The 20,013-nt window shown below is 41.4% G+C and overlaps 1 protein-coding gene across 3 annotated transcripts in view; it reads right to left on the bottom strand.

Moving 5' to 3' along the window:
• FARP1 (FERM, ARH/RhoGEF and pleckstrin domain protein 1) overlaps window positions 1-17,245 on the bottom strand; it is a 332,832-nt gene extending 315,587 nt beyond the window's left edge. The window contains exons 1-5 of one of the 3 annotated variants that reach the window (XM_072976475.1): window positions 16,765-17,245; window positions 15,225-15,342; window positions 14,693-14,826; window positions 11,409-11,545; window positions 8,557-8,680 (exon numbers count right to left, since the gene is read on the bottom strand). The gene's annotated coding sequence lies outside the window, so the exon portion shown is untranslated. The remainder of the gene's footprint in view (window positions 1-8,556; window positions 8,681-11,408; window positions 11,546-14,692; window positions 14,827-15,224; window positions 15,343-16,764) is intronic. The other 2 variants (XM_072976476.1, XM_072976477.1) reach the window with 2 other exon arrangements.
• Between the last annotated feature and the right edge of the window lie 2,768 nt (window positions 17,246-20,013).

The following is a 20,013-nucleotide window of genomic DNA, read 5'->3' as shown; positions in this document are numbered from 1 at the left end:
AACCTATTCCATAATCAAGATTTTGCTTTTACAGACAAACTTGCACCAAAACTTCCAGCATATGAGTCCTTCACCACATGGGTCAGTGTACCTGGAGGGAAAATTCTGGAAGAATTACTGGGTACGGCATCCACCATTCAGACCAACACCAAAGAGGGAACAGATGAGGCTGTGAGTGAGTGAGTACAAAATACACTTTTCCATCTGCTCTCCGGAGTAAAGGGAAATGATTGTACAACCTGTGATCATAACCTCCTAACCTCAAAAAAGATCAGTAAGAAGATGGTATATAGACAGGACCAGCAGACCTGTGTGAGGCAGGGACTTCAGTGCTTAAGGCGTTCTTGATTCCTGGTGATGGTCTTTTCAGAAGATTGTCACTGCCTCTCAGGCAACCACACACTCGCCAGGGGAGGCACCCCTTCACGACGCCCTCTCGGTCCCAGTCACCAGCTCTGGAATATTCTCTCACCCATGTGTTCAGGCTGATGTCAACCATGAGTCCCGTCTGGGGCCAGATGTGAAGAGCAAGATACTAACACAGCCAAGATCACATCACCAGCAGGTCACTCAGCCACAGATCCGATCACGGAGGGCTGCCCTGGGAGAAGTCTTAGTGATCAGAGAAAGGGACTCCATCTTTCAGATGCAGAAACTGAGGCCCAGGAATATGTGATTTGCCCAAAGTCTTAGAACACACACTTCCTGACTGTCTTTCTAGTAATCTTTCCCCCTGGCCTGAAATGATACTCCTGAGTGGAGTACTGCAGCATCCTGAGTGGAGGATGTGAGTGAAACTGCAGGAAAATGCATCTTGCCACAGAAAACTTACCTTGGCCTGACCTCGTATTTTTGGCCAATGTGAGGAGGTGCTGGGGACCGGCTAGCTGAATAACCCCAGGCAGCCGGCAGGGAGGCAGAACATTAGGATGAAGCATTCTTATTTCCCTCCCTTAAAATTTTTTTACTATACAAAATGTTTGGTGTATGTCAAGTGGAGGAAACCGCTCACCACACTCTTGTGTACTTGCCCCACCTGCTCTGCCGACACAACCCCCACTTCCTCCATGTTGAGGGAGGCTCTCCTAAAGCCCTCCCAGGCCCACTTTCCGGGGGCGCTTCTGTCCTCTGTGCCTGTGATTCTTGTAGCAGCTCATCCTTTGAGCCTTTTGTTGGTGCCATCATTAAAATAAATGCGACTCTGAACTGCAAGAACCGAATCAGTGTAAAAATGCATCACTTCGGGAAAACTGCTGATCTACTGGCCCATAGCTGCAGGGGCTTTAGGCATTAGACCTTTTTAAAATTTCATTCTTATTTTTTATTGAATTTACAATGTTAGTTTCAGGTATATATCAAAGCGATTAAGTTATACCTATACATACATACATACATTTTTTTCAGTTTCTTTTCCATTACAGCTCATTACAAGAAATTGAATATAGTTCCCTGTGCTGTACAGTAGGTCCCTGTTGTTACTTTAGGCATCAGACCTTTAATGCCACAGAGAAAACACACAATGGATGATGCTCGTTTCTGGTTATACTGGACATTTGTCACTATGCTTAGGAGTTGTCTGTGAACGACACCATTCCTGACTGCCTGGCATCTCCCAACAGCACTGGGGACAATGCAAACCGCTCTTGCCTGGAGACAGTGCACTATTTCTGGTCATTTGTCTCCAGTGCCAAACGTCTTTGCTCCTCTCTTCAGTACAACACCACCAAAATATGAGGTGATGAAAGAGTGGAAGAACAGGCAAGGGTCGTGAAATGGTTGGGGTTTTTTTCTAATTGTTTTTATTTCACAGTTCTGGGCAAAAAAAAAAAAAAAAAAAAAAAAAAAGAACGATTTCTGACTTCCAAACAAGACGGCAGGCTGAATGTGCTCATTAGCCTCCCCGTCTTCCTAAATCCTCAGTGAAGGAATTTATTTTTAACAAAGTCGTTAACAGTGAGGACAGAGAAAGTGAAAAAGAAACAAACAAACAAACAAACACAGTTTTGGAAGCTGGGAAGGATACATAGAACAAACTGATTTTCTAGAACCAAGAATTCTGTATTGTAAACCAGCAGTAGAGAAAGCTGAGAAATAACCTGACTACCTCTAGGGGCTCCTCCACCAAACTGTCGATTTCATCTAGAGGAGGTGAATGAGGGGCTAAGTGCAGGATGAGAGGAGACCCTTAAGAAGCAAGTCCCGTTTCCTTCCTGTTTGCCTCCGGGCTGCGGAATACCAGACAGAGTTGAGGGCAGGGTTGCCAGATCACAGGCAGAGAGATGAAGTGGAGGGTCACAGGCAGAATATTACAACTTCAGCCACTTTCTCCTGAGCCCTGTGTCTACCTCCCAAACCCTGGCAGGAATCATTCTATCCTCCAAGCAGTATTATAATATCAGACCAATCTGATCTGATCGAGAGATGCTTACACAGGGACCTCATGTAAACCAAGCCACTTCCCCCCAACCCTGATGCCAACTGTCAACAAGCCCCCATACACATAGGGCATCCAATTAATCCTATGAGGCTCCCTCTGATCAGAGAGCCAGCTCCCCAGTTACTAGAGGGAAGCTCCCCAATAACAGAGAGTTGTCAGAACGAACAAACAGAAAGCAGAGAATCTGGGGAAAACAGACACCATGAAGCCAGAGCAAGAGCAAGAGTGACTATTATATAATCCCCAGAAATGTACAAGAGATACTGAATCATCGATCAACAGAGATAGGGTGCCACTTTAAAAAATCATAGAACACAAAAGAGGTCCTGAAAAGCAAAAGCAGAAGAGCACAAATAAAAACCTAACAGAAAATTTAAGAGATGCATTTCAAGGAATCTTCCAGAAAGCAAAGCAAAAAGACAGAGGTAGAAAATAAAGATAAGAAAACAGAGGCCCAATCCAGGATTCTCAACTACCAAGTCATGGAAATTCTGGAAAGAGAACAGAAAAAAATCACTGAAGTAAGAAAAATCACCAGAGAAATAACCCAAGAAAATCTCCCAGAACTGAAGTATCTAAATCTTCAGATTGACATGAGGGGTTACCCATCCTTTATGCAAGGGCCCATTTAATCAGATTGCCTCCCTAATCTCTAAATATGAACAACTGAACACAGGGGCAGGTTTTGATTTGTAGGAGAAAGGAAGGAAAGGGGAAGAATGTAGCTCTAGAAAATAGAACTCTTTGTGAAGTCAGACAGAGAAAGACAAACATCATAAGATACAACTTATATGTGGAATCTAAAAAAATGACACAAATGAACTTACTCACAAAACAGAAACAGACTCACAGACATAGAAAACAAACTGTTATCAAAGTGGAAAGGCTGGGGAGGGATTAATTAGGAGTTTGGGATTAACAGATACAAACTACTATACAAAAGGGAGATAAGCAACAAGCACCTACTGTATAGCACAGGATGCTACATTCAATGTCTTATAATAATCTGTAATGGAAAAGAATCTGAAAAAAAACATATATATACATAAAACTGAATCACTTTGCTGTACACCTGAAACTAGTACAACATTGTAAATCAACTATACTTCATTTTAAAACATTTAAAAAAAGAAAATGGGACACTTTGGAAGAGAGGTGGGCCAGTTCAGCAGCTTCATCAGGAAGCAGGGCTAGGATGAGGGTTGTCAGCACGTAGGCATCTATGGAGATGGAGGAGTGAGGGAGAGACTCACATGTGCGGCCTTGTCAAAAATTTTCGAAATTTTTTCTAGTGTTTCTGGTTTTGCCAGTAGAAAAATGGTGAGGAAATTCTTTTCCACAGGTTTTGTTTGTTTGTTTGTTTGTTTAACCAGCTCAATGGTGATAGTATCAGGCATACAACAGACTGAAAAGATGTTTGTGGGTCAGCTTTTAAACTTTGCCATGAATTGCAATGTAAAATGGTACACTTGTGTTGGAAAGCCATTTAGAGTTTCCCAAGATAATTAAAACAGGTGTTCACAAAAAGACTTGTGTGGGAATGTTCATCCCAGCATTATTCATAATAGCCCCAAACTGGAAACAACCCAAGTATCACCATCTATTGAAATAAATTGTGGTATATCCATACAATGGAATCCTGTTCAGCAAACAAAACAAAACGAAACAAACTGACTTACGAGCATGCACAGCAATATGCCTGAGTCTCAGAGACATTGTGCTCAAAGGAGTGAGATGCAAGGAATACATGCTACATGAATCCATTTATATGAAGTTCTGGAATAGGCAAAACTCATGTATTTATAGAAAGCAGATCAGTGATTGCCTGGGACTTGGCCTGGGGGCAGATTAACAAAGGAATTTTTTTTTTTGAGTGGTGAGAATGTATTCTACATCTTGATGTGGAATGATTACACGGTGTATATAGTTGTCAAAACACACTTAACTATGCATTTCAAGTGAATGTATTTTAAATAAAGTATACCTTAGGGAAAAAAAAATCTTTAGATTGAAACGTCCTTTCCGGTGCCCAGGACTCACACTAAGACATATCACCCTGAACTTTCAGGTCACTGGGGACAAGAAGAAGATCCTAAAAGCTTCCTGGAGGGAGAACACGTTTACTATGAAGGATCAAGAATCAGAAGAGCACGCTTCTGAGCAGTAGCAGCATTGGAAGTGTGAGATAATGGAGAAATGCCAGCAGAATTCAAAGGAAGATGACATCTAACTCGGAGCCTCATACCTTGCCCAGCTACCAACCAAACAGAAGGACAGAATCAAGACATTTTTAGGCCTTAAAAGCATTTACCTTCCAGGTAGCTTACTGGACAATGCATTCTACCAAAACAATAGTTAACCGAAAAATAGCTAAGATTCCAATACAAGAGAAAGATGAGGGAATTCTCAGCCTGATGGTGAAAAGATATCCTTAGATAGCAACTTGTACAGCTGGTTCGGAGATCAACCAGTCTCGCTGGGAGCATGTTACAAGATTCCTGGTGAGATTTCTTTTAAAAGTGAAGGAAGGAAGGAAATGCTGAGAGGAGATTTATACAAACTGGGGAGAGTTTGTGGATAAGACTATAGAAAACTCAGGCTGTTAAGAATGATCATTATTAACTCCAGTTAAAACAAAAATTGAATAGAAAAGGAATATAATCAGAATATATTATATAGCTCATATATCAATGGCATTTATACAGTCCTAGGAATACAACACTGGATATTGTTCTAACCAAAATTATACTATTGCTGTATTCGGAGGATAGGGGCACAGGGGTGTGAGCAGGAAAGAGTTAAATCCTCATATCCCCAAAAGCAGGAAGTCAACAAGTACTGCTTAAGGCTGAAAAAGAAAGAAATATCAATAGAAAGGTGTTATGTAAAGAGGTGACGACAAAGAAAAGTAATCAATTAAAGGACTAAAACAGTGATCCCTAAGAGTGCGAAGTTGATGGTGGGGTTGGGGGAACTATTGTTTTTCAGTAGTTCTATTTATCTGTGCATGAAATTCTATACATGTATCACTGTAATCAAAATTAAAATTAAATTTAAAAAACTATGAAAAAGAGAAGTTCACAAATAGCCAAGTAGAATGGACATGTCACTCTCACATTTCAGGCTTGATTTCCCACAGGTTTCTTGGACTTTAGTTTGGAAACACTTATCAGTATTTGCACACCTGTTCCTGTGCAAACTGCAGTAAGCTTTATGAGTCATATGGCATGAGCTATAACATGGTAATATTGGGAGGGGTCTTAGAAGGTAGTGAGCCCAGAGATTCTCAAGTAGGGGGACAAGGAGGTAGGAGGCAGAGTTTTTATAACATTACCAAAGGGGTGTTGGAAAATACCTGTGATACAGGACAACTGATCAAACTTTGGAAAGCATTAGGCTAAGTGAAAGTCGCCAGTCTCAAGAGGCTACATACTGTATCAGTTCATTTATATGACATTCTGGAAAAAAGCAAACTGTAGCACAGAGAACAGATGAGTGGTTGCACGGGACTGGGAATGCCAGAGGGTACTGACTATGAAGGAGCACTGGGGGCTTCTAGGGGTGAGAGTAGTTCCAGAACTATAGACATTTGTCAAAACTCACAGAACTAAACAGGGTGAATTTACTGCATGTAAATAATTCCTCAATAACCTGTACTTTAGAAAAATCATATAGAAAGCAATTGAAAATATCCATGTGTCTGTGAACTGAGGAATGAATAAATAAAATGTGGTACACCTACATGATGGAATATTATTCTCCCATAAAGAAGAACAAAATCCTGACACAGGCTACAACATGGCTGAAACTTGCAAACTTTGTCCTAAAATCAGCTAGCAACAAAGGCCACATAGTGCATGATTCCACTTACATGGACTGTCCAGAAGAGGTAAGTCCATAGAGACAGGAAGTACATGAGCGGTTTCCCAGGGCTCGAGGAGGGGAAAGTGAGCAGTGATGGCCAATGGGTATAGGATTTCTTTTGGGACTGATGAAAATACTCAAAAATTCAATAATGGCGAATGATGGCAAATTCTGTGAATATCCTGTTAGTCACTGAGCTGTACACTTTGAAAGGGGGAATCTTATTGTGTATGTGAATTACATCTCAATAAAGCTGTTTGAAAAGATCAATGTGTTAGAACAGACCCTTTTAAATGGGGCTGGTGGAGCTGCCCACTGGGATAGCACTGCTGTAAAGTTATTTACCTCTACATCTTAAGAGCTTAAGAACTCATAGTCTTTGTCCAATAACCACCTTCTAAAATTCCATCTTTAGCAAATAGCCAGAGATGTGGAAACAATGATGTCGACTCACTGAGTAAAGGCTGAGTATGATGAAACCACACAACAGAATATGGTACAGACAATGAAAATAAGTTTTTTGAAAGAAATTTGGCACCTGAAATTTTATATACAGTACAAGTGGAAAACCATAATTGGATAATTTGCAGTATTACATGAAATTCATAAGACTAAATTACAGCTGATCCTTGAATAACTGAGGTTTGAACTGCCTGGGTCCACTAATATGTGACTTTTTTGCAATAGTAAATACTATAATACTACACCACCCACAGGTGTTTGGATCTGCAGATGCAGAACCTGGGATACAGAGGACTGACTACAATTTATACACAGAGTTCTAACTGTGTAGGGGGTCAGAGAATGGGTACACATAATCCGCGAGTTGTTCAAAGATCAACTATATGTTGGAAGACATCAATTATGATAATTAATCATTTATAATGGTAAACATTTAGTGAAAATATTATTTGATCATTAAAAACAGAATAGGAAATTTAAGAAGTTCAGATTGACTAAGCTTTCTGAGTGAAAATAAACTCAGGCCTTATGTTGGCTAGAATATTATGCTAACTTTTTTTCATACTGCTGTAAAAATCAGGGATAAGACAAAATTCTTTTTAAACCAAAAGTATAAAAGCAGTATAATTTGTCCAAGGATTAATCATGTTTATTAACATTACCTGCACTTAACCTTATACAATTTCTCTGCATTTATGTACCAAAACCCTAAAAATCTTTATATTGTTGCAAAGTTCCGAAGTTTTCTTAGTATTTTCTTTATTTTTCAGCCTGATAACAACTTGTATTTTTCTTGCTTTTTTAATCTTATAACCTAACAAGCAAGGCAGGCCAATACTTCACCTTATGGAGATTAACACATGTTTGTATAAATCAAGATAACGTAATTCAAGAGTACTTAAGAAAGAAATAAATTTTAATTCCACATGCTTATGAATGCTGGTCCATTGAAAAATTTAAGCACTTGATAAACTGCAACTCAGAGAATTTTTAAAATCCTGTTTATCCAGCTCTAGAAATCAATCAGAATAGGAGCCCTTTTAATTTAGGAGACTTTATAGTCTAATTTATTAACCTCCCCCAAAGGTAGCCAAAGATAACAAAAATCGATCTGTTCAGAAATGCCCCCCAAATCCCACAATGGAAAACAATCTCCGTAGGCAAGATAAGGTACCTCCAAAGGTACGCGTAGCTAATTCCTGCTACTTTGTTCTGTGCTGTTTTCTGTTGTACTTGTTTGGAAATGATGTTAGTCAAATCAAGGGCTCAAATTTATGATTTATTTCAACTTTGTTACCAAAGCACTTCTAGAACGAGGGAGTAAAGACCTGCAAACATCTGCTCTTCCATAAAAGCAACAAAAACACCAGCAAAAATAGTCAAGATCTACTTTTTCAGAACTCTGGAAATTAACCAAAGACTTGCAACAATCTAAAGGGTGTTTATTCAAGAAAATGGGCTGAATCTTGGTAAGAATAATGATCTGTGTGCCATTTTAACTGGTCCTACTCCACACCCACTCTCTGCAGCTCCGCAGTAGCCTTGAAACCCACCAGACTTGGAATCACAGTCATTGTGGAAATTAGCAGCCTATCAACCAGTGGAAGGGGAAGAATGGCTCTGGAGCTCCCCCAAAGTATTTCCAGAGAACTGTCACTGTGTGACCTGTCTGGCAGCTCCCTTGTCCCTCACACAATGGCCATGGACACAGCAGAGCAGGACCAGACTTGGCCAGGAAGTAGAATCAGTGCTCAAGATACAGAGTTTAATTGGTGCATAATGAGGACACTCACCAGAGGGACCAAAAGAAGGTGAGCCAGGGTGCAGGGGGTCTAGGCGAGGTACACGCATAAGCTGCATCTTCCTCCAGGCTCCCATGGACACGTGAGCAGAACTCAGCGGGCCCTCCAGGAAGAGCTGTCAAAGGATAATTCAGAGAAATGAGTTTAGTTAAAAGCCCAGCTGCAACTGAACTCGTATACAAGGGAGATCAATTGTCTGTAGATCAAGTGTCACTGAACAAAGTCAGGGCAAGGTTTATGAAGTGAAAGTCGCAGACCATCTGTGGACCAGAGATTGCTCTTAATTTTTTTGTCTTCGGTCAAGCTGATTAGCTGAAAACTATCAAGGAAGGCAATTTGCCCTGGAGAAGATAGACATGCTTAAAAGGGAAGGCAATTTTACTTATTTATGGGTTTTCCAAGAAAGCTTGTGATTTCAGCTGTGGATGGATGTGGTATGTCCATGTATGTGTTGTGGAGACTAAGTACTGGTACACTGACACCTATGCCTTAGGCCAGACGGCATTGTTTTCTCAAAGGTATTTCCTGCTAGTATGGTGGTTAAGAGCACATGCTTTCAGGGGGCCGGGGTATAGCTCAATGGTAGAGGGTATGCTTAGGATGCACGGCGTCCTAGGTGCAATCCCCAGTACCTCCATTAAAAAAAAAAAAAGAGCACATGCTTGGAGTCTATTAGACCAGACTTGTCATTTCTTACCTGGGTAACACTGAACATTAACTTCCTCATCTGAAAATGGAGACAGTGACATCTATATTAAAGTGCTATTGGTACAATTAAGGCAGATGTTTGCAACATTTACTGTTTAAGACAGTGTCTCCCACATAAGAAACACTTAACAAATGGTAGCCTTTATTATAAACTTTGGGAATAGCTCACTGTGCCAACCAGGGTCCAATCAGAAGAAGAAACTACACAATAATCCAAACAAGGAGAGTTTAATATGAAGAATTATTAACTATAATGGGGAATTAGCTACTAAAGGATGAAGAGAACCCTAAAGAATACAAGAAAAGAAGGTGTAGGGAGCAGCCCCTACCTCCAGGGTCCAGGCAGAGCATCTAACAAAGGAAGAAACCTGAAAGGGGGACCCTTCTCCAGCCAAGGCTGAGATATAGACTGTGTTGAAGAGGGAAGGGCCACGTCCACTAAGAGATGGACTTGCTAAGGTTCCACGCCAGTAGAACTCAATGAGTATCTGCCCTTTGGGATGCCAGGGAAAAAAAGCCCCCAGGGAGATGCTGCGTTGTGGAAATCGCTGGGAATCCACCCTGGAGGTGGAGACCCCACGTGTCCTGTAACCATAGGAACAAGCAGCAAAGAAGCCTCTTGCTATGGAGCCATTTTGTTTGAATTTCTTCTAACAAGTGAGTCTGTATTACTTTAATAAAAATAGAAGAGAGAGAAAGCTAGAGTTGGAATTCCTGTGTTGCAAGTCCCAGCTTGCTCATGCAGTAGGTGTGTAACCTGGGGCAAGTGTCTTAACTTTCCTGGGTTTCAATTTTCATCTCAATAAAAGGGGTAGTAATCATAACTCCCTTTTTGTGAGGATTAAGTATGTTACTGTCTGTACAGTGCCAAGGAAAGGACAGGCCATGAGTTAGCACTTAGTCTACTGGCTATTAGAAAATAATTATTGTTATCATCATAGTTATAGTATAATCATTATAATTACAAGTTACTAAATATTAATATATTAGCAAGCTGTTGTGTTATTCTTTCCAGATAATTTCTTAATCTAAAGTAGTACAATGCTCCAGGTGCTTTGTGACTGTGCATTTTGAGACATATTTTTAGATTAAGATCCTAAAATATTTTTATATTTTACAATTCCAAAAGACATGAAATCTGAGTATCTTGAATCATTAATCTGAGGAAGCACAGAAATGGGTGTTTTATAACAAATATCCAAACACTGGGCAGATCTTCAGTAAAAAGACTTACAAAGGACTCTACTTAGTTATAATTATCTTTGCGCAATAATTTATTCCTAACAACTTTAAAAACAATTGAAAAAACAATGTCCTCAGAGGAAATCCTTAAAGCTCCAGCTCTTTAGTTTTTGTTACAGTTATCTGTTGTACTGCCATGCTTTGGAATGGATTCATTTTCTTTGGAACATAGTAAAAACGGGTTTCTCTTTCTGCAGGTAGGCCTCTTAAAAATTGTATCTTCCTTCTTACAGAGAACGTGCAGGAACAGTAGCCAGGCTGTGAAGCCTTCCAGCACGTCCCGGTGGCCCCTCTTCTCCCTTCTTTCCACATAGACCTTGGTGGATGCCCAAAGGAGCAAGGCTCACAGCCACGGCCAGCTCTCACTCAAGGAGCAGAGAATCCTCCCCACAAGTCACAGGGACCCAGGGACTGCATCAGGATAGATATTAATTCGTGTCTGTCTCTTCCTGCTGTATTGTCTCTCTTCTCCGTTCCAAGGAAGCAAGAGCCTGCCTTTCATTACACCGAGGGTTCATTAGTGGTTTGGGGGATGCTGAGCCAAAAGCAAAAACACCAGCATCCAGCAGAGACTCCCCATCCGCTTCTGTGGCTGTGAAAGCCCAAGGCCCCGGGAGGTGATGAGCTGGAATGAGGAAGGGCTGGGAGAGGCGCAAGGGAGGAAGAGGTGATTTGAGGTTCCCCTAAAACAGGACCAGGGTATGGTTTGAGGATTTCTGCATTTAGCAGACGCTCCGGGAGTGCCAGCACCAAGGGGTTGGGGGTGGATTTCAAACATGGAGAATGGGGTGCAGACAGCACCCCACATGGGAGTGGCAGGGGGGTCCCCTCAGATGGTGCTGAGGACAGTGGCATGGGCTGTGGTAAGGACACTAGTCTAACTGCCCACTTACCTCAGAGGACCCTGAGTACAGCTGCCAGTGTCCTGAAGATGCCCCAGGCACCCGGATTTGACCCTTTGCTGCTGATCTGTTTCCATCCTCTGAGATCTGAATATTCTGATTTGTAACTCCTGGCAGGTTTCCTTAATCTAGTAGTTAAAAAAGAAGAAAACCATAGGAATTAGCTGGTAAGAAGCAAAGACACACAGTGGCTTATACATTTAGCCACACACAGATTTAATAAACGTGTAGTTTAAGCTGATAAACACAACTAATCCCATGAATTTGTATCACACAGGTGTGACTTTAGTTTTACTGCCAACTCCTTCCTCTTGTGGCATTAATAGCTTTCCAACTTCAATTTTTTCCTGTGTTTTAATTTTTTAAGTTGATTCAATGGTTTATCATTTGAGGAAATAATCGCCAGTTTAACTTTCCTTTATTTCCCATTTTTAAAGTTTCTAGTTTGTTCAGTGCTATTCCACTGAACAATGCTTAATCTCTTACTTTGTTCCTTTACTAAATCCTTTATGAGACCTATCTTATATCTTCCTTCTGCTTTCTTCTTAATATATTTAGAGAAACATGTTTTCTTCTAAATAACATTTTGCACTCATGAATCTTGGTGGGCCGAGTTTGTGTCTTTAAAATAGGATGTTAGTAATTTTTGTGAATTTTCTGTAACTCCAGTGCTATGGTGGGGAGTGTTTTTCAATGCTGTGGGGCATTAGTTAAGGCTCTTCTGGTTACTGGGTAACTTATGCAGAAACAGAAAGCATGAGAAGGATTCTGCGACAGCTCTTGTTAGCAAAGAGCTGAACAGCCAGCTCTCAGATGCAGATGCCTGGCTTCCCGCCTCCCTTTGCTTTAATGGGCTCTGCTGAGAAAGCAAGTCAAGCTTCCAGATCTCGCTGTGCCAGGTTTAAGTACCTGGGAGAGAAAATCCGGTTGGCCGAGCTTGGGTTAGGTGTCTGCTTCTGGGTCCAAGGGGAAGAACAGCACTGAGGGTCATGGGGGTCACGGAATAAAGAATTGTGAGTTGTGCAGCTGCCTCTGTGGATGCAGTGGAGTGACTGTCACTTCCTGCTAAGGCCTTTGGCCAGCTAACTTCTCTCTGCTTCTGTTTTCTCATCTGTAAAATGAGGATCATAACAACACCTGCTTCAGAAGCTTTCATGTAGTGAAAATTAAATGAGTTAATATTTGTAAACATACACACACACAGAACGGTAATAAGCCTGGAACACAAGGCATCATCTAAGGGTTTGCTCTTATATTTCTAATTTTATCAACATATGTGCTGTCTGCATATTCTTTTAATTTACTTGAAACTTCTCAACCTAACATACGATTATTTGGAGTGTTGAGAGTCATGTACACCGTTAAAAGGTAGATCCTCTCATTTTTCAAGTAGTTCTCAAACTCTGCTAATTCCACCTTATTAGTGATGTTTTTCAGCTCTGTGATTTTTTTTAAAAAAATTGTTCTTTTTTGTGTTTGATCTGCTATATTCTGAAGCGAAGTACTAAGGAATCCTAATAGAGGGTCACTTATTTCTTCCTGGGTAACTGTCACCTTCGCATTTATATATTTTGCTGTTATGAAATGTGTGGCACCTGATGAAGATCGCCGTTTTCATTACTTACTGCACCTCTTTATCATTCTAACGTGCCGACCTGGTTATTTCCTCTGGCTTTTGCTTAAAGTCTGTTCGTCAGAGATCATTATTAAAAACTCCCATCTTTCTTACATCTTCACAGGCATTAATTTTAGTTTGCCTTTTTACTTGAAATGAGTCTTTGGACATCATCCCAAACTCATTAACTCTTTAGGCTTGGTTTTAAATTCACTCAGTGACTCTTTTTAGAGGATTCAGTCCATGTTGTAACTGTCCCGTGGCACTACATTTCATCATAATGTGAGTTTTACTTCGTTGAGATGGTCTTTCTGTAACCCGATGTCAGCTGGCTCTTTGCCAACTTTGTCCTTGTTGCTGGCTCTGCATTTAGCCCGGCACTGCCTGCCTGGATGCAGAACTCAGCGGTGCCTCAAATAATCTGTCATGCACATGCACCAGTACATGCGCACAGGCACCCATACCATCCATCCCCCTCTCCGTCCAACAGGACCACCAGTGTCCACAGGTGCTCTCCTGCTGATGGGGGATGACACCAGGGCAGACCACGTGGGTCTTCTCCCAGGGTGCTGTCATCTTGCTCCCTTTACCACCCTCCTTCTTAGTTATCTTTCACCTGGGTGCTTCTGATCTCACCTCCCACCCCGAGCACTTAATAAAGCATTTATTCCAAAACCATTCTTTGAGTTTATTCTTCTTAATCCTCTTATATTTGTGTCATTAAATTTCAGATATTATAAAATAGATATTTCCTTATTTCTTTCATGTGAGACCAAGACCTGTAATTATTTAAATGACCTCATAGTGGAAATCCTTGTGCCACAAAGTGTGGTTCATGGTCCAACAGCATCAGCATAACCTGGGAGCCTGTCAGGGTCTTGGGTCCCACCCCAGACTTACAGAAACAGACTCTGCATCTGAACAAGATCACCAGATGATTCTCATACATATAAAAGTTTGAGAATATCTAGTCTAATGAACTTTTTAGTGCTACCAATTTTAATAAATTTGGCACATGACAAATAGAACTTACCATCTTCTTTACTTCTTAAAAGCCCAGTCATCTAAGTCAGAAGCCTTGGGGACAGTCTTACCTGTCCCACCTTACAAGTCCAGTCAATGACCTGCTGATTCTTTTTCCTTAATATAACGCATATCCATGCCATGATCTCTCTTCCAGTCCCACTGCATCCAGGCCCTCAGTTTTCCTCCTGGATTGCTGTGTCACCTTCCTTCCTACCCTCCTAGCCTACAGTCTGTTCCTCTTAATGAGGCTAGAGTATTTTTCCAAAACTGCATATCTGATCCTACACTCCCCTGCCTGAGATCCTTCAACACTCCCCATTGCCTTCAGACTTAGATCCAAACTCTTCACATGGACTACAAGAACCTTCTTATCCAAACCCTGCCTACCTGTCCAGGTACACTCTCCTGTGCCCTAAGCTCCAGCCACACCTGCTTCATGTTCATGTTCTATGTCCCTGAATGTGGATTCTCTTCCCTCTGCCTAGAATTTCCTTTTCTTTACCTGGAAAATTCCTCTCTACTCTAGAAATTTGGGGTTAGGTGTCTCCTCCCCTGAGAAGCCTTTTCTTTCTAGGTCTGGGGTGGGTGTCCCTTCCTTGCCTCTTCATATAACTTGAAGAGCACCTTGTTGTACCTGGTACAAACTCGTTTGCTTGTCCATCTTCCTTGTAAGCCTGTGGGCAATTTGAGGGCCAGGATTGCCAACTGGACCTCTGAATGCCAGCTTCTAGAATGAATCCTGGCTCCTAGTAGGCACTCAGTAGATGGCTGTTGAATAAATAAATAGGACTTGTTATTTATGGATTTTAAAAAATGGTTTGAAGTTCCTTTTGAGAGACACTTATTCATTATCTTCTTCCTATTTTGTTAAATCATTAATATCAGTGCTTTTAAATCTTTTTAGTTCCTTTTTTTATACCTTGTTGTTACATATTGCATTTTCCATTAAGACAAAAGATAATAATTTGCACCACTGAATTTCATCCATTAGTCACAGGGACAAATTTATCTTTTCTCTGAGTCTACATTTGAGATGCAAATTAAATTGTCCATTTTTAATGATCCTTGAAATGAATGATCTTTAATGGTAGCCTTTTCTGTTCTTGAGGATTTACAAATGTTGCTCTTCTACTTCCAAAGCAGATCAGCTTGACAGGGTAACTGACCTCAGATGGTAATGTCTGGTCCTAAATCGCTCTGTAAATGTCTTTCCTGATTTTTCTTTTGTAAAACTGAGGCTTCTTGTCTTTGTGTCTCTGAATGACAGCCGCCTCACTCTGCTGCCTGTGTTAATTTTTTTAAAAAAAATATTGTTTAGTTACAGAACATAATGGTAGAGAAAAACCCCATTTATGACAGTAACAAACAAGAGAAACTACTCAGGAATAAATTTAACAAGCTATGCTATGGCACTGAAGGTCTGAAATTCCATCTGCTACCTTGGTATCTTTGAACTTCAAGGGGTCCCAAAGGCTGGGCCATAAGTTCTTCAGCCCTTGCAGGATATCCAGAGGGAAAGGCTCCTCCCGTTATCCAGATAAGCCAATCACATCCCTTTATGCAAACAAGTCTCTTTCCTTTATTCAAACAAGCCAATCACATCTTCCTGTGGAACCAAGGGACACCTCACTCTCTAGCTACTACGAAGCCTGCCTCCCTCATCTCCCAAGTACAACCCCCGTGTGGTCCTGCAAGGCCTGTGGTGCTCTCCTCCCCGGGGCTGTGAGTGTGTAAACTGCTGTCCATCTTATCCGTCCAGGATCAGTGTTACGCGTTCAGTGATCACACACTACCCAGGGTGGGGAAATCCCTCCTTTACCAGTGTGGTGAACAGGTGATCTGAACAGAAAAGTGCAAAGACTAACTGAAGAAGGTTTTAAAACCCTCCTGATAGACACAGACATAGGTAGACAACAGGCAGTCTCGTCCCAGTGTCTTGAGAACTTATTCCACCTTTCCTCTCCACGGCACAATCCAATTTTATCAATTCTGGTGGGGAATCCCCCTCTTTTCCCTGGAAGTCAGTTCCATAGAGCCTAACTACCCTTAGGATACCATTCTCTCAAAACTGTTCCTAAGAGTCAGCTGCATTAAGAGGGGGGATTTCTGTCACAATCCCAGAGGAATTACAAAGCCTTAATTCCAGTTATAAGCAAAAACAATGCTGCCTCTTATTAAAGAAATATCAAGCCTCAACAGACATAAGAATAAGGGCTTATTTTTGCAGGGGTGATAATGGTAAAGGTGAGGAGGTTGAGAATTTGGGAGCAAAGAGCTTTCCCGATTTCTCTGGGATCATGATCTTTGTTTCATACAGACCTGGCATCCCTGAGGTGGTCTTCCCTTTCCCCTGGCCTGGCATTGAGCCCTTTAGAGACATCGTGGGTATGCAAAGAATGTGAACTTCCAGACAAACTTAGTATGGGTTTGAATATACGACAACTATTACTGAAGACCTACAGAATGCCAGGCTTACTGCCATATCCTGATGAAATAGCATTAAGCCCCACACACAAAGGCTGCAGGCATGTTTCTTCCTTTCTCATATTTTCCCAAAATGAAAATGACTTCACTGTTGTTTATGATAACAAAGAAAATACATATTATACAGAAAATTCAAACACTACAAAAAATACAAAGAAGAAAAATAAATTGGTCCCTTTTCTTAGTTAACCTGAAAACATGGAGGTAAGTTACAACACCTACCTCACAAGATTGTTGAGAGGGTTCAATGAGAGAACACACAAGGGCTCCTCAAAAGCAGGTGTATTTACTCAGAAGCAAACAGCTCAAGCTTCAGGTTTCCCTATTAGCACAAGCTCCTTCTGAGGCCCCTAGTAATGGGTTCCCTTGCTCACCAAATTTTGTAAAATTTGCATAAGTAATATACTTCTGTATTCTTTTCCTTCAGGTCACCACCGCCCTGCTGCCCCCAACCCCGAACTGGATAACTTTCAAGGGCCACGACAACTGGCACTTGCCCTGCTAAAAACTGTAGTTACTTTACTTCCTTTGGTAAACAGCAAAGTCGTATTTTCCATCCACTAGGAGAGGCCAGTGGAAACATGTGAGGCCACCGTGACTTTGCAGGGCTCAGCCCGGGCGCCGTTTCCCATTTTTATCTGACCCGTGAGGATTACGACGTACCCACGTCCCCCTGAGGGAAGCCCTCCCGCTCATTCTCCCAGCAGCCACAGCGGCGGCGGCGGCAGCCTCCTGGGAAGGAGTCGGCCGTGTGCCCCAACCCCGCGACGCCGGATGTGCGTCATCAACGTAGGACGCAAGTGCCCCGCCCCCTCCCCTGCCTGGAGACAACTGAAAAGAGCTTTAGCTGTCTGCACTTTGAATGAACAAAGTAAGGGATGGTTTCTTTTTACCACCTGTGTGATGAACCTCTGAAACCAGCAACTCATCATTAAATCTTAGGTTGGAGGAAGCTGAGGGAAACGACTCCGTTTCAGTGCAGAAAACCAATACGAGCTTGTTTTTATTTGCTTCAAAAGATTGTTCTGGTCATTAAGGACCCACGGGGAGGGAGAGTCTTCCTGCAAAGCTAATTGTCTTCAGGCTCCGGCATCTCCATGGCTCGGGCGGGGCCGTGATGAGGTGTTGGGCCTTCTTTTCAGTCCCCATGTGGACAAGTTAACTTTGCTCCTAACACAGTTAAGAACTGCACCTGGACTTAAGCCGTATTAAAAAAAGGCATGTCACTGATCCCTAGTGGGTCTGAGTACATCCATCAGCACAACTGGAAAAACAACTGAAAAGGACATGATTGGAGGAGGGTATTGCTCAGTGGTGGAATGCAGTGCTTAGCATGCACGAAGTCCTGGGTTCAATCCCAAGTTCCTATGTTAAAATAAATAAAACCACATGATTCATTGATCTTGGGTTTTCAGCACTCTCTTTGTAGATGAAGGGCAGAATTGAGGGACTTTTGAGGACCCAAGAGAGGAGAACTAAATAAGGACATATTGTAAATTGGGAATCTTCTTTTAGTTTTTGTTAGAAGGGCAATAAACAGCCATTTTTTAAAAAGGAGTACCAGTACTTGGGTCTACTTCAGAAGGAATTTCTGGCGTAAAAAAAAAAAAAAAAGCAAGCTGTAAAGGCACATATAGAATGATCCCAATTTATAAAACAGCTCAAACCCCTTGTGTATGTCTATGTATACGTGTGTAGAGGTCTCACCCATTTGTAGAGAAACAGTGTTAACATGAATTACTGGGTGGGGGTGGGGAGCAACTGACATAAGGCTACAGGGAGGAGGAGAAACCTGAAAAAGAAAAAGTCTGCACCAAAAAAAAAACAAAAACCCAAGGAAAAGAACATGTATATGTATTATTTGGGGGTCTCTAGAGAAAGAGAATCAATAGGATTAATTACTTTCTTAATTGTAGGTATTGGCTCAGGCATTATGGAGGCCAGGGCAAGTCTGCTGTCTGCCATCTGGAGAACCAAGAAAGCTGGTGGTGTAATTCAATCCCAGCTCAAGCAGAGAGCAAGAGCTCACCTTTCCTGCCTTTTTGTTCTATTCAGGCCCCCAGTGGAGTGGCTGATGCCCACCTGCGCACTGGGAGGGCCATCTTCTCTACTCAGTCCACCAATTCAAGTGCTGATCTTGTCCAGACACACCCTCACAGACACACCCAGAAATGATGTTTTACCAGCAGTCTGGGCATCGCTTAGCCCAGTCAAGTTGACATGTAAAATTAACCATCACAGCATATAATAGTTGACATTAGGTACTGAATGTTTAGAAAGATTTTTTTTTCTTTTTGCAAAATCCTCCAATGTGGTAAATTTTCAAAATAATTTTAAGTAAATAGCAGCCGAGGATGTAAGCCTTACCAAGGTGATGTTGTTAATTACATTATCTGTCCCAACAATGGAGGAGGGTCAGAAGAGATGATAGAAACACACTAATAATTAGCCCAGGAATGAATCATTCCCCTTGAGAATCCTTTGCTATCTTCTCTGCCCCAAGGGCTCTAATGCATGATGATCAGCATTCCTTCTCCATTTTGGCTCTGAAAGTTGACCATGGAAGGATGCAGGTGTGGTCATGACCAGTAACAGGGAACAGCAGCCACTTTATACACCTCACTGAAGAGGTGCTGAGGTGTTTCTAACATAATTGATATCTTTTTTAGAAACAGCTTCAATACAGGTTAGTATTTTTTCTCCGAAATGATGAAACTCTAAAGTCATTGTTCTCTAACTCTTTAAAGCAGTGACGCGCCTCTGCTGCCCCCTCAAGGTACTCACATATTTCTCCGGGGAGACAGATTTTTCAATAACCAAAAATACCACCCCAAAGAGAATATAAAAACTATACATAAGCTGCTCACAGTGCAGTATCGATTTTAAAAAAAAAATAGTAATATTATCTTCCACACACATATTTAGTGGAGTGGTTGTTATGTCCCATGAGCATAATTCAGGGATGATGTATCTTTACAAAGTATAATTTAAAAATGTATTTTGTGTACTCTTTAAGGTAAAAGAGCAAAACTTTTCTTCCTAATGTTGTTAGGTTTTAAGATATCCACATTATCAGTTTTCCACCATTAAGTTCCATTTTGATGATTATTTTACTGTGTCCACCATCACCCTATCAACTAAATTTTTGTTCTGAAAGAAAAGAGTTTATTAGACATTGTAAAATGTCAGCTTTAGGTCATGTAAGTTACTGGTGATCAGTACTGTAAACAGGCCCCACTCTGGTTATGTAAGCATGACGTATCTGTGGGAGGGATGGGGAGAGAGCCGGCCTGGCCGTGTACCCATCCTTTGCCAGAACTTCTGCACTTCTGACCTCACTGAATTCTCATAGCCACCTAGCAAAGCAGGTATTTCCCCATCTGCCAATGAGCAAGCTGAGGTAGAGAGGTTGTGATACCAAGTAATCTTCCAAATCCACACAACTAATAAAGAGGGTACATGCAATTCAAA

This window comes from Vicugna pacos, chromosome 14 (assembly GCF_048564905.1).
Source record: "Vicugna pacos chromosome 14, VicPac4, whole genome shotgun sequence".
In the NCBI taxonomy this organism is placed as follows: Eukaryota; Metazoa; Chordata; class Mammalia; order Artiodactyla; family Camelidae; genus Vicugna; species Vicugna pacos.
This window is presented reverse-complemented; position numbering and strand designations above follow the sequence as displayed.